We start from the raw sequence: 13,032 nt of genomic DNA, 5'->3' as shown, positions 1-13,032 counted from the left end.
GTGCTCCGCAACGGGAGAGGCCACAACAGTGAGAGGCCCGCGTACGGCAAAATAAATAAATGAATGAATGAATGAATGAATGAATGAATAAATAAATAAATAAATAAATAAAAATAAAAATTCCATAGGTAAATACAGTTGATCCTTGAACAACGCGGGTTTGAACTGCATGGGACCACTTATATGTGTTTATTTTTCAATAGTAAATACTACAGCACTACACAGTCCTTGGTTGGTTGAATTTGCGGATGTGGAAGAACCGTGGATATGGAGGGCCAATTGTAAATTACACTGGGATTGACCCCCACGTTGTTCAAGGGTCAGCTGCACAGTGTTAGACATGGATTTTAATCAGAAATGTTCCTTTTCCCATCTTTAAGAGTAACGTTGTATTACCTTGACTGGCTCAGACTTAATTTTGCTGTATTTTATGTATTTTATAAAATACACGTATGTTCATTTTACTTCATATCTTTCCATTTGGAAACTGAGATCTGAATTGGAGCTTTTTTATTTTTTTCTCCTTATTTTTTATTTTTTAAAATTGAAGTATAGTTGATTTACAGTGTTGTGTTACTTTCTGGTGTACAGCAAAATGATTCAGTTATACATATATATCTGTATTCTTTTTCATATTCTTATCCATTATGGTTTATTACAGGATATTGAATATAGTTCCCTGTGCTATACAGTAGGACCTTGTTGTTTATTTTATATATAGTAGTTTGTATCTGCTAATCCCGAACTCCTAATTTATCCCTCCCCACCCCCTTTCCCCTTTGGTAACCATAAGTTTGTTTTCTATGTCTGTGTGTCTCTTTCTGTTTTGTAAATAAGTTCATTTGTATCATATTTTCGATTCTGCATATAAGTGATACCATATGGTATTTGTCTTTCTCTGGCTTACTTCACTTAGTATAATAATCTCTAGGTCCATCCATGTTGCTGTAAATGTCATTATTTCAAGGAGCTTTTTAAAAATACATAACTCAAGAGGGCACTTGTAACTCCTTCCCTCCACTAAGTTATCTTTGTTCCTCTTCCTTTGGCTTGCTTCAGAGCAGACAATTTATGAGGGAAGGTTTCTAGTGTTATGAATTATATGAATTAGATTATTAATTTGTTTTAGTTTTCTTATTGTCAGCTAGATGAAGGGAAATATATGTGGGTTCTACTGCTGAAGTCGCTAGAGGTTTCAGAGCCCTCTGCCACTTCTGGAAGCGTACCATGCTGTTGCTGATGCCAGGCTGGCATCCACATCTGTTTGTTTTGACATTCTGCCCCATCATACCCTGCAGAGAAAACACTCAGCAGAGAACTCTCTTCCATTTGCCCATGGGAGAAAGACCAATTAGTTGACCTTCTATGTCAAAGGGAATATCCCACAAATTTACTATATGCTATAAATGAAATATCTGCCACCATCTTTTTAACATCCTTTCTCCTACACAATTTTAATAATAGCAGTCAAGTCAAAACAGTTTTCCTCTGTAGGGTGTTGCAGAGAGAGAGCAGTCAAGGCCCAGTCTTGTGATACCACCTCACGTGGGCCCCACTTGTCATGTTGGTTGACTCTACTTCCTGATCTGCCTTTAGTAAAGAATTTCAAGGTCTCAGATGGCCCATTTTCCAGTCGTGGGTCCAGTGCTCCTGTGCCTGCTCCTGGGGTATATACCTCTTCCTGTGGTCACTAATGTGTCCTCTGATGTGCCTTGATCTGAAGGGCCTCAGAATATTACTCTGCTTTAGGCAATACCTGCTGTCAAATACCTAAATATAAAATGTTATATTTAAATAGTTTTATAAGCTTCCATAGGATTATTTTCAACTTTTAATATAATATTATAAAAAATAAAGAGATGATATAAATATCCAACAATAGGGGAGAAATTTAAATAATTATGGTCCATCTATTCCATAGATTTTTAATACAGAAATTACAAAATCATATTTTTGATCCATATTAAATAATATAGGGAAGTACTTATGACATAATATTTCATGAAGAAAGTAGAAAGCAATCTTATTAAAAACATTTTGTTTTTCTAATAAACACAGAGAAAGGATTTGAATGGAAAGGAACCAAAATGATAACAATAGTTCATTGCTCCATGATAGTATGGGGGCTTTTAATTTTTCTTCTGTCTTTCATGCATTTTCAAGTTTTTCTATGATGAACAACAATGAAAGTTTATAAAAGGAAAAGTATATCTATCCTAGCGAATTATCACACTGTCCCCCACCCTTCTTGGCTATCTCCTGTTTCTTCTTCCTTGACTTCATTTATGTTTTGATGAATATTAATAAGACTGTAACGGATCCAAACCTGACATGTTTGAGCTGTTAGCCATAGAGTGGATTTGTTATCTTCAGATGGAAAGGGCTGGGCTCAGTGGTCTCTAAGGCTCCTTCTGATGCAAACGTACATGGGCTGACAGTATGTACATGAGTCCTTTGCTCCTACAGGTACACCCAAGGCTGTGTATAGGTCCAGGCTGGCTATAAGGATAAGATTGATCATCACTTTTATAAAGCTTTTTTTAAAAATCATTTGAAAACCAGTACTGTATTATTAATAGTAAATTAATTGCAGCACATTCTACATAGCTATGTCTGTCTCAGTATCATGGTTGAAAACTACTGTATTTGAGGAACCGATTCATTGATTTTGGGGGGGAATATTCATTAGTACACCACCTTCAAAGAATTCTTGGAGATCGGTGTGGCTGTCAAAATAAGGTTCGATGGTCATTCCCTGTGAAGGAGCAAGCAGTCCTTCAGGTCTTTTCACCATCTCTCCAAGCCCAAGGATGTTCTCTAGTGTGCTGTACACCACAGGCTGGCAGACCACTGCACACAGGCCGAAGCTGGCCCACTGCCTGTTTTTGTAAAATAAAATGTTTTATTGGAACATAGCCACGCTCATTCATTTACATAGTGTCTGTGGCTGCTTTATTGTGGCAGAGTTGAGTAGCTGCGATAGAGACTTCTATGGCCTACAAAGTCAAAGATGTTTACTCCTAGCCTGTAACAGAAAAAGTATGCTGATATATGTGCCACATCTTCTTTATCCATTCATCTGTTGATGGACACTTAGATTGCTTCCATCTCCTGGCTATTGTAAATAGAGCTGCAGTGAACATTTTGGTACATGACTCTTTGAATTATGGTTTTCTCAGGGTATATGCCCAGTAGTGGGATTGCTGGGTCGTATGGTAGTTCTCTTTGTAGTTTTGGAATATTACTCAGCCATAAAAAGAAACAAAATTGAGTTATTTGTAGTGAGGTGGATGGACCTAGTGTTTGTCATACAGAGTGAAGTAAGTCAGAAAGAGAAAAACAAATACCGTATGCTAACACATATATATGGAATCTAAAAAAAAAATGGTCATGAAGAACCAAGGGGCAGGACAGGAATAAAGACACAGACCTAGTAGAGAATGGACTTGACCTAGGGGGAAGACGGGAATAAAGACACAGACCTACTAGAGAATGGACTTGAAAATGTGGGCAGGGGGAAGGGTAAGCTGTGACAAACTGAGAGAGTGGCATGGACACATATACACTACCAAACGTAAAATAGATAGCTAGTGGGAAGCAGCCGCATAGCACAGGGAGATCAGCTAGGTGGTTTGTGACCACCTAGAGGGGTGGGATAGGGAGGGTGGGAGGGAGGCAGACGCAAGAGGGAAGAGATATGGGAACATATGTATATGTATAACTGATTCACTTTGTTGTAAAGCAGAAACTAACACACCATTGTAAAGCAATTATACTCCAATAAAGATGTTAAAAAAAAAAAAGTATGCTGATAGATCCAGTAAGGTGGGGGAAGGTGGGGAACTTAGCAGTAAGTGTTGCCAGTAGGCTCCTTCCCAGGAAAAGTTTGGGAATTTGCTAAAGCCACTCCAAAGTCCTCTTTTGGTTTGAGAAATACGTATCTTACAAAATGACCCAATTTCTGCCAGCTTGATTTCTGAATTCTTTACCCGAGTTATTTAGAAACAGACTTATAATATTGGTAGCCAAAAATATTTTTAATTCTGACGTGGAAAAAACTTCTAGACATAAACAAAAAAGCAATGAGGAAGATCAGTTATTTTAAGTAAGTGCTGGGTTAGAAAGGAGTCCTGTAAATTAGAGTGAGGTTTGCTCAATTTTTTTCTTCAGTGGTCAATTTTAAAATATTTTAAGTGTGAAAAAATTATAAAAAATTTAGGTGGAAAAAGGAGGAAATATATGACACAAATCACTGTTAAATTTTTGCTGTATTTTCATCAACTAAATTTATATAGTTGTGGCCATAGTGTTTGTGTAGGTTTTTTTAAATTAATTTTTATTGGAGTATAGTTGCTTTACAGTGTTGTGTTAGTTTCTGCTGTACAGCAAAGTGAATCAGTTATATGTATACATATATCCCCTCTTTTAGATTGCCTTTCCATTTAAGTCATCACAGAGCACTGAGTAGAGTTCCCTGTGCTGTACAGTAGGTTCTCATTAGTTGTCTGTTTTATACATAGTAGTTTATATATGTCAATCCCAATCTCCCAGTCCATCCCACCCCCTCCTTCCCCCATTGTTATCCATAAGTTTGTTTGCTATGTTTGTGTAGTTTTTGTGTCCTGCTTTTTTCACCTAAATTATATTGAAATCATTTTCCCAATTTAGCCTAACACTGGTTTTCACTTGATGTGGAATATTCCATGGCAGGTCTGTGTGATCATTTAGTGGTCACTCTAAGATCCGGCAGGTCAGGGTGCAACACCTGAGCTGCTTTCCTGTAGTTTCAGGGCCTGCAAGCAGAAGAGCCAACACTTTTGTTTGTACTTGGCACAAAGCTCCCTCTCAAATACAGCCCAAGACTGTGGGGTTTCTTTTTGGGGTTTGTTACTTGTTTCAATTTCCTGGTTGAGGGAGAGAATTTAAGACTGAGTACAAAATGTAAAGTGATCCATATTCTGTAGAAATGTGGGAGCAAAAGTCTCTTCTTGGTTTATTTCCATCCTACCTTTTCTTTCTTTGTTTTTTTGTGTTCAATACAGAAGATTAACCTTTCTTGTTTCTAGTGCTTAGTAAGATATCAACTCTTTAATGTAGTTGAATAATGTTTGGTGTGAAGAGTCATGAAGGAAAAGTATCCACAGTTTGCCTAGTAGAGATGCATTTTACAAAACTGAGTAGAATTTAGAATGATGGTTTTTTCTTTTTTTTGGCACTACAAGAGTTCTAAGAGACAGACCAGCCTCCCCAACCCTGTCTTTTTAGCAGAGAAGTAAACAAGCCCTACAAGAGTAAATGGCTAGTCCAAGTAACGCAGCTAGAGTGGTAGTTACCAGGACCAGAACCGAAATTTCTTGACTTCTGCCTTTGCTGTTATACCATGCTGCTTAAAATAAAAAGTTTTATCAACCTGCTTTATTTTTCTGTTTTTTAAAAAAATTTTGTGTTTTTGTTTTAAATGCACATACAGCTAAAGCTGACATAAGGATTGGCACCAGAGCTAAATTTTATGCTCTCATGGCTAAAATCTATAGAAGAAATGCTTAGAATTTCAGAATTCATTTAATTTTACATTTTTCTAGAGATATGCTCTTTTCAGTGTTTTAAAAATTCTTGCTCTTGCCAAAGACACACGGGTGTACTTATTTCTGAACAGAAGAGGGCCATCCACTCGTACCCTTGAAAGCTTACAGGGTCTCTGAGAATTCAGTTCTGGTTAGGGCTACGTGGGAGTTAGTCTGGTTCAGATAGCCTAGAGCCACCAGCAGGAAATTTGCCCTTTAGGAATAAATCTGGAGTAGGCCTAGCTTGACAGCAGCAGACCTAAGAGCCTTGAATTGGAAAACTTAGGATTGGGGATGTAACCATCAACTTACCCTGAGGAAAGGCCACCAGTGACTGCTTTGAAGGCCTTGAGGTGCTGGGGTGTGGGCGGGGCGTGGCCATGGTGGCAAGTTCTGAGGGTGAGGGTGGGGGTGGGTTTTCTTCAGGGGAAAGTGGAAATCTGGGGTATGTTTTCACATATTGAAAGTCACTCTATTTTCCTCTCTAAATTCATTTGGTTATTTTAAGCACACCAAAATGTTATTACTTATAAGTTAGTTTGTTCATACAGTTCTGCTTATTTGGAGACTTGAGAGCCTTGAGAGAAAAGGAGAAAACGTGTATCAATCGGGATTTTTCCAGTAATCACTAAGCAAGTGTGATGGCCCTGACTCAGAGGGGAGGGAGGAGGAGAGGAGGGATAGAGAAGTACTTTAAGACTGACACTGAGGAGTGTTTAACTTACACTCATACCCGGGAACTAACTTATATTACTATTACTTATATTACTAGACTTATATTACTTATATTACTAGATCTGGGTCTTAGGGAAATATTTTGGGATCATATAGATTAATGACAACATACTTTATAAATAGGCTTTATAATGTTCTGATCCATCTGTGAGTATATTGATTGTGTTTTTAGTAGCTGTGATATGAGTATTTGTGACTCATCTCTTTCTAGGTTAAGCTGGTAGGTGAGCAAAATGTCACTGGTCTTCATTCCACTTTCTAGCCCATATAAACCTTGTGTTTATGTTTTATGATTTTATGTTTTTCTTAAGGGGGATGAAGATAGCAAAAGCTAACAACAGCCAACTTTCTTCTTTGACAGGACTTGCTGGTGCCACAGATTGCTCAGGTGGTTTGACTAAGCAGTTCTCAGTCTTTGTACTTCTGAATTTAATCTTGTCTCCAGACACCAGCATTTGAGATTGTCATGTAACCTCTGCCTTATAGAAGGCGCCTTAGTGTGGTCTTGCTGTTTGGGGAAAAACAACAGACAGTTTACACTACTTCCTATTTTTCATTTCCCACATTTTAAGATGTCTACACACAATTAAAAATTATATATCCATTGAAAGGAAATGGCCATATTTTTAGATACTGATTTTTAATAATCAGTGGGTTCAGTATGATTTCGGTGTGAATAGCTGTGCAAAAGAGCAAAGTAAAGAGAATCCAAGAAGCCCGTTTTGTCATCTTAGAGATTGTAGGCACAAAGCGAGGGTAGAATCCAAAATTGAGACCTGACCATGGGAAAGAAACAAGACAGAGCAGTCAATTCCAGAGGAAGAGCCCACGAGCATTCCCTGAGACAGGTACTCGAGGGGGAGGTGGCCTTTTATGGACCTTTCCAGCCGTCTCCCAAGTCCCTAAAGAGTCCTAAGGGGGAAATCACAGTAGTTTAAGTGGGGAAGGTTACAAAGGAGTCTCTTGAAAGGTGGAAACTCATCTTAAAAGAAGGTAATGGAAACACCCCAAGATTGATTGTTAAAGGGGCAGAAATAGCAAAACAGATCATATGGTATGAACCATTAACAAAATATTGTTAGGTATCATTCTTATATACACAGAAAATTATTTGAAATAGTATACACCAAATGGTGAATTGTAGCTGATTATAGGAGATGTTTACTTTCTACATTGTCTATTTCTACATACTTTGAATTTTTACACGGGCTGATTATGCCCATAAAATAATGTAAGCTCGACAAGGGCAGGGACCTCCTTTTTTCTTGTCTGCCACAGTACACAGTGATTGCCACAGGGTAGATGCTCAGTAAATACTTGTTGAATGAATATTACCTTTGTGCAGGGAAAATACTAGATGGGGGCAGGGGGAGGAAAGATGCAGTGCAGTATAACTCAAAGGCTTTTGAAGGTGGAAAACCTAAATATTACATTAGACCAGGCCAAGGACCTGCCATCCAGTGTCAAACTATTTGTTGTTCTTGAGTAAGCTGTCACTGATTTTATTTCTAAAAAATAGAAGGACTTTCCACTCTAAGCCCTTTTCCTTGGTATTTCCCAGGAAGTTTTAAAATTAAGTACTCTGTCAGGACTTTTTTCCAGGCTGTGAGGAGGTTTAAGAATTTCTGGAAGTTACAAGGGCAAGGGGAGAAAACTCCTCCAAGGGACTTTTGAAAAAGCCATTTGCTCTGCCAGCGGGTTGGTTGTTCCTCAGGGCCAAGGAATCTAGGCACAAGCCACATGTCAGCCAAGAACTCGGAGGAAATCTCAGTTTGCCTTGTCTTATTCATCTTTCCTGGGGGGTCTTGCCTTCTCTCTTCTCCCTTAGCTCTAGCCATTCTCTTTATCTTTGTGGAGCTGGAGAGAGAGCTTAGATCCCAGGTTTCCAACCTTCCCTCCAAGGAAATCCCCCTGCTTAGAAAATGCGTTGACTGCTTGTATGTCATCTCTGGTGCCAGAGAGAAAATGGTATATTTATTTGTTTTCTTTTGCATTTGAATACATTTTGCTGTGTGTCAGGAATAGTTTGTGGAAGAAAATCTGACCTTGGGAGACAGTGATTGGGGCTTTGGGGCTTTACCCTGGCTGCTTTCCCTACGTGTGCTACCTGTCACCTGCATTGACAACCTGTGCTGCACAGTGACTTGCCTGTCCTCGTGAGTGGTGGCTGCCAAAGTAGGCCTTTCTGCTTCCACAGGTGCATTTGACCATTTATTTGTAACAGTATAATTTCTAGCTGAGAGGTAAAATTTAGTAAAAATACATGACATTTCAGAAAGAATTAGATTAAATATGTTGGATATAGCTGCTACTAAATTTTTTGGAAATGATTAAGTGAAAATAAATTATTTGGAAATTATTAAGTGAAAAAAAAAGTAGTAGAGCCATATATCTATTTATTAGTAAGTTCAGTGTCTCTGTGGAAACATGTTTTTGATTTATATTAGTCTAGCATTGTTTCTGAGCCAGATATACATTGGTGGACCTGATTTATTTTCATTTTCTGCCATGCTCATAATATTTAAGGTACCTGTAGGTTTTATTTGGTTAGCTTTGTTTATTATATTAGTTCATAATATAGTTTGAATTTATTTTAACCATTGCAGTGATTTAAAACTATAATATTCGGGGATATAAATATGGTAATAGAAGCATGATAATTTTATACTTAAGCAGGCCTATTTTGTGACTTGGAAAGCTAAGCAGCACTTTAGAAGCTAGGCATTAATGAATTTAAGCCAGCAGTTTACTTAATGTCTGCATATCCAGGTGATCAAAAAAGATCATTATCTATGTTGTATGGATAATTTATGAAATAACACAAATTATTTGGCGGGAGGAATCCACATTAGAAACATTTTTATGTTGAGTACTGAGAGTGTATTCTAACAACAGGGATTTCTGATTAGCCAGCTAGAAAGTTTCCTCCCTAGAATTCAGAAGGAACTACTATAAAGTGTTGTGTTAAATTCTGAGTCAGTACCCCTGCTGGCACATAACGAACTGAGATTTCCAGCTAAGGGAATTAGGGGTGGATTCCCTGAAGGGGCGGAACTCCAAGGAAAAGGAACTGTATTCTTTAAATGTTACTCATGCTATCATTTAGAAACTGGCTATTTGAGTACTTTGACCGCCAGTGTGGGTATACTTCAGTCTGTGCAAATCTCTCTGGGACCTCTTAGACCTCTTTTCTAGTCAGCTGGGACTCTCAGATTTAAAGCAAGTTTTAGTTTCTTTTTTATGGAAAGAATGACAACTCCTCTCTCTCGTAAGGTACGTTTCATCTTTCTTGGTAGAGTGTTGTAACAGATTTGAAACAGAAACACAGTATAATGAACTGGAAAGGACCACTGCCCTTACTGTCCCCCTGGCTCTAGAGAGGGTGTTGCGGACTCCGGCACGTACAGGAGCGAGGCAGGGCACAGGCGTGAGCAGGGGGCCGGGGTTGGCATCGTTCGTACTCAGTACTGCACCCGGCACGTGGGAGTTGGGAAGCACATGCCCTTCCAGACGGCCCAGCCAGGTGTTGCTGTGGGGTTGCAGGCCCAGTGTTGCTAAATCTTCTGATATTCAGAGGAGATGCCAAAATAGGTGTCTTTATGTGAAATCTCACAGTTCCACAACATTTATTTTTACATCATGTGAGGGAGAGTGAAACAAAACATGTTCATGGGCTGGATTGGCTTACCAGTCTGTAACCTCTGCACCTGCCCCTTCCTGTTATTGTTGTATTTTGGTCCATCCCCCACTGACCCCACCAGTCAAAAACTGGACTCCTGCAGGAAGGACTTGTAGTTAGGGGCAATCTGGTAATTCCCATGAACTGGTCTGCCATGTATTAATGGGACCTTTTTGCCTTCTCCTGTCCTTGAGTTCCATGTGCTCCTGGAAAGCATGCACCTGTTGACAGTGCCCCTCCAGAGTCAAAGACTGCCACCTTTTTTGTTGCATCCTCACACCTGACCGTGAGGCCTTCAGACCTCTTAGAAGGAGAGGGGACAGCGTTATGATAAGAAGGGTAGTTTGGGTCTCTGGTGTTCCTCAAACCATACAGTATAGAGGCCTCCTGTGTCTAAGGCAGGTGACTTACTCCACACCAAGGTGTTTTTCTGCCGTGTTCTTGGAGCATAAAATACACCGAAACAGGGGACATGGACACAAAATACACTGAAACAGGGGACATGGACACTGGTTATTCACAGATTTCACAGACCAGCCAGTTTAGAATCTGGACCTCCCAGCACCATCCCCTGTAACGTGTGTATACTGTCAAGGCTGATGTCAGAGCGATGCCTGCTCTCTTCTTTTACAGGGAGCCAGGGCAGGGCGATAAACTGCAGCTCTAGAATCTAGATTTAGGCAAACTATTGCTTTGATAGGAACTGATGAATGGGAAGTACAGGTAGTTGATGTAGATTTAGGAACTGAGGTGTCTTCTACTTCAGAAAATTAAGTTCCCCTTCCTTGGAGTGACCTAAAAAGTTTAGGAAGTAAAAGAGTTGGGTTTTCCCTAAGGCTTTCAGATTATTCTGAAACTGGCCTGTGACATGGGCAAATCTAAGAGTAACAGTGAATGTTGAAAAGCCATGGAAAGCAAATTAAAAGCTTCCTCTTTTAAAATAACTTTTCTCGCAATCATAAAATGATAATTAAAATGTTAAAAATAAGTTGTTGATTACTTCCAACTTTGAAAATAAAGAAGAGGTGGCCACTATCTTAATGTATATCCTCTCAGTCTTTTTTTTCTCTTGCATACATACATATTCTTTTCACAAAATGAAGCTCATACTATGTATAATGTCTTGTAATTGTCTTTTTCACTGACTATATCGTGAGCATTCTCCCATGTCATTGAATATTCTTCCTCAGTGGTTTTTTTTAAAATTAATTTGTTTATTTACTTATTTTTTTGGCTATGTTGGGTCTCTGTTGCTGCATGTGGGCTTTCTCTAGTTGCGGCGAGCGGGGGCTACTCTTCGTTGTGGTGCACGGGCTTTTCATCGCGGTGGCTTCTCTTGTTGTGGAGCGCGGGCTCTAGGCGCACAGGCTTCAGTAGTTGTGGCACGCGGGCTCAGTAGTTGTGGCTCACAGGCTCAGTTATTGTGGCGCACGGGCTTAGTTGCTCCGCAGCATGTGGGATCTTCCTGGGCCAGGGCTTGAACCCATGTCCCCTGCATTGGCAGGTGGATTCTTAACCACTGCGCCACCAGGGAAGACCCCAATGGTTTTTTAATGGTGGCATGTCAGTCAGACACATGAATATACAATTTATTTAGCCACTCTTCTGTTGAATATTTGTGTTCCTGCTTTTTCTTTTTCTTATTATAAATAATGCTGCAACAAACACACTTTTACACAAATCTTTGTGTGTATCTCCAGTGTGGGAGAGGGATGATGTATTAACAGATATGAACATTTTAAAGACTTTTGATACAAAATATCATATCTGACCACATCCTTTAAGGACCTTATTAAAAATACTAGTTCATGGCACCCATAGCTTTATTCTTAAAGGGCTTCAAGAAGTCAGTTTCCTATTCCGTGAATGGCCAGTGAAATCCTCTAGATTTCCTTTCCTGTCTCTGTGTTCCTTAATGAAAATGAATGTGTTTGACAGATTAGGGAGCAGAGACATAAGGTACTTTGTATTATGGTTTCACCTAGCAATCCGGTAATCAGGCTTTTGCTTATTTTTGGATACTTGTGCCTGGTAAGCAATTGTAGTAACCACAGTGAGACCTGAGGCAGCTTCATTTCCTTATTTACAAAGTTGTGGTTTATAGGATATACTAGAGCAGCTTCAAGTCAGTGTAGGCCTCACTTAAGATGAGAGACATTCATGTTTTTATGTGAATGACCCATGCTACCCAGCCTGTCAGGGTGAATGACCTGGAAAGGGGGGAAGGGAAGGAGTTGGTGGAGAGGGTAAACAGTATTTCTTCTGGGGACAGAGCTTTGATTTATGAGCTCAGTTTCCTGCATAGACAGCTGTGTGGTCCCTAAACAAGTCTTGTCTGGTATGATTAACGTATGCCAGGGGATCTCCTAATGGAATTAGGTACTTAGCGAGATAAAGCAGTTGCTCTTCTTTCAGTCTTTTTTTTTTTTTAACATCTTTATTGGAGTATAATTGCTTTACAATGGTGTGTTAGTTTCTGCTTTATAACAAAGTGAATCAGTTATACATATACATATGTTCCCATGTCTCTTCCCTCTTGATTCTCCCTCTCACCCTCCCTATCCCACCCATCTAGGTGGTCACAGAGCACCGAGCTGATCTCCCTGTGCTATGCGGCTACTTCCCACTAGCTATCTATTTTACGTTTGGTAGTGTATATATGTCCATGCCACTCTCTCACTTTGTCACAGCTTACCCTTCCCCCTCCCCATATCCTCAAGTCGATGCTCTAGTAGGTCTGTGTCTTTATTCCCGTCTTCATTCAGTCTTTTCATGTGCACCTGCCTTCCTGATAAGCAAATGCCCCTTTACCCCTGTCTCCTTCAGCCACTATTTAAACTAAAAATCTGGCGACCTGCTGTAGATAGGTTGTTTCCAGAGCCTCATATATCATAACGCTGACCCTGTTCTAATCTAAGCACTGAGGAAATGGACACAGAGCGAGGGTTAGAGACATGGTCTTGGAAGGGTTGGAAGAAACTTTAGAAATACACTTCCAGCTTCTAATTTTAGAGCACCGCCAGTCCCTGGCTTCAGAGAGCTTATAGGCTTTTT

The 13,032-nt window shown here is 39.6% G+C and overlaps 1 protein-coding gene across 2 annotated transcripts in view; it reads left to right on the top strand.

The window, feature by feature from the left end:
• The window catches only part of MACO1 (macoilin 1), a 56,508-nt gene that overhangs the window by 25,312 nt on the left and 18,164 nt on the right, over positions 1 to 13,032 (top strand). The window lies entirely within an intron of this gene.

Source organism: Physeter macrocephalus, chromosome 3, assembly GCF_002837175.3.
Source record: "Physeter macrocephalus isolate SW-GA chromosome 3, ASM283717v5, whole genome shotgun sequence".
NCBI classification, from domain to species: domain Eukaryota; kingdom Metazoa; phylum Chordata; class Mammalia; order Artiodactyla; family Physeteridae; genus Physeter; species Physeter macrocephalus.
Note: the sequence above shows the minus strand (reverse complement) of the source record. Positions and strands in the feature narration are given on the sequence as shown.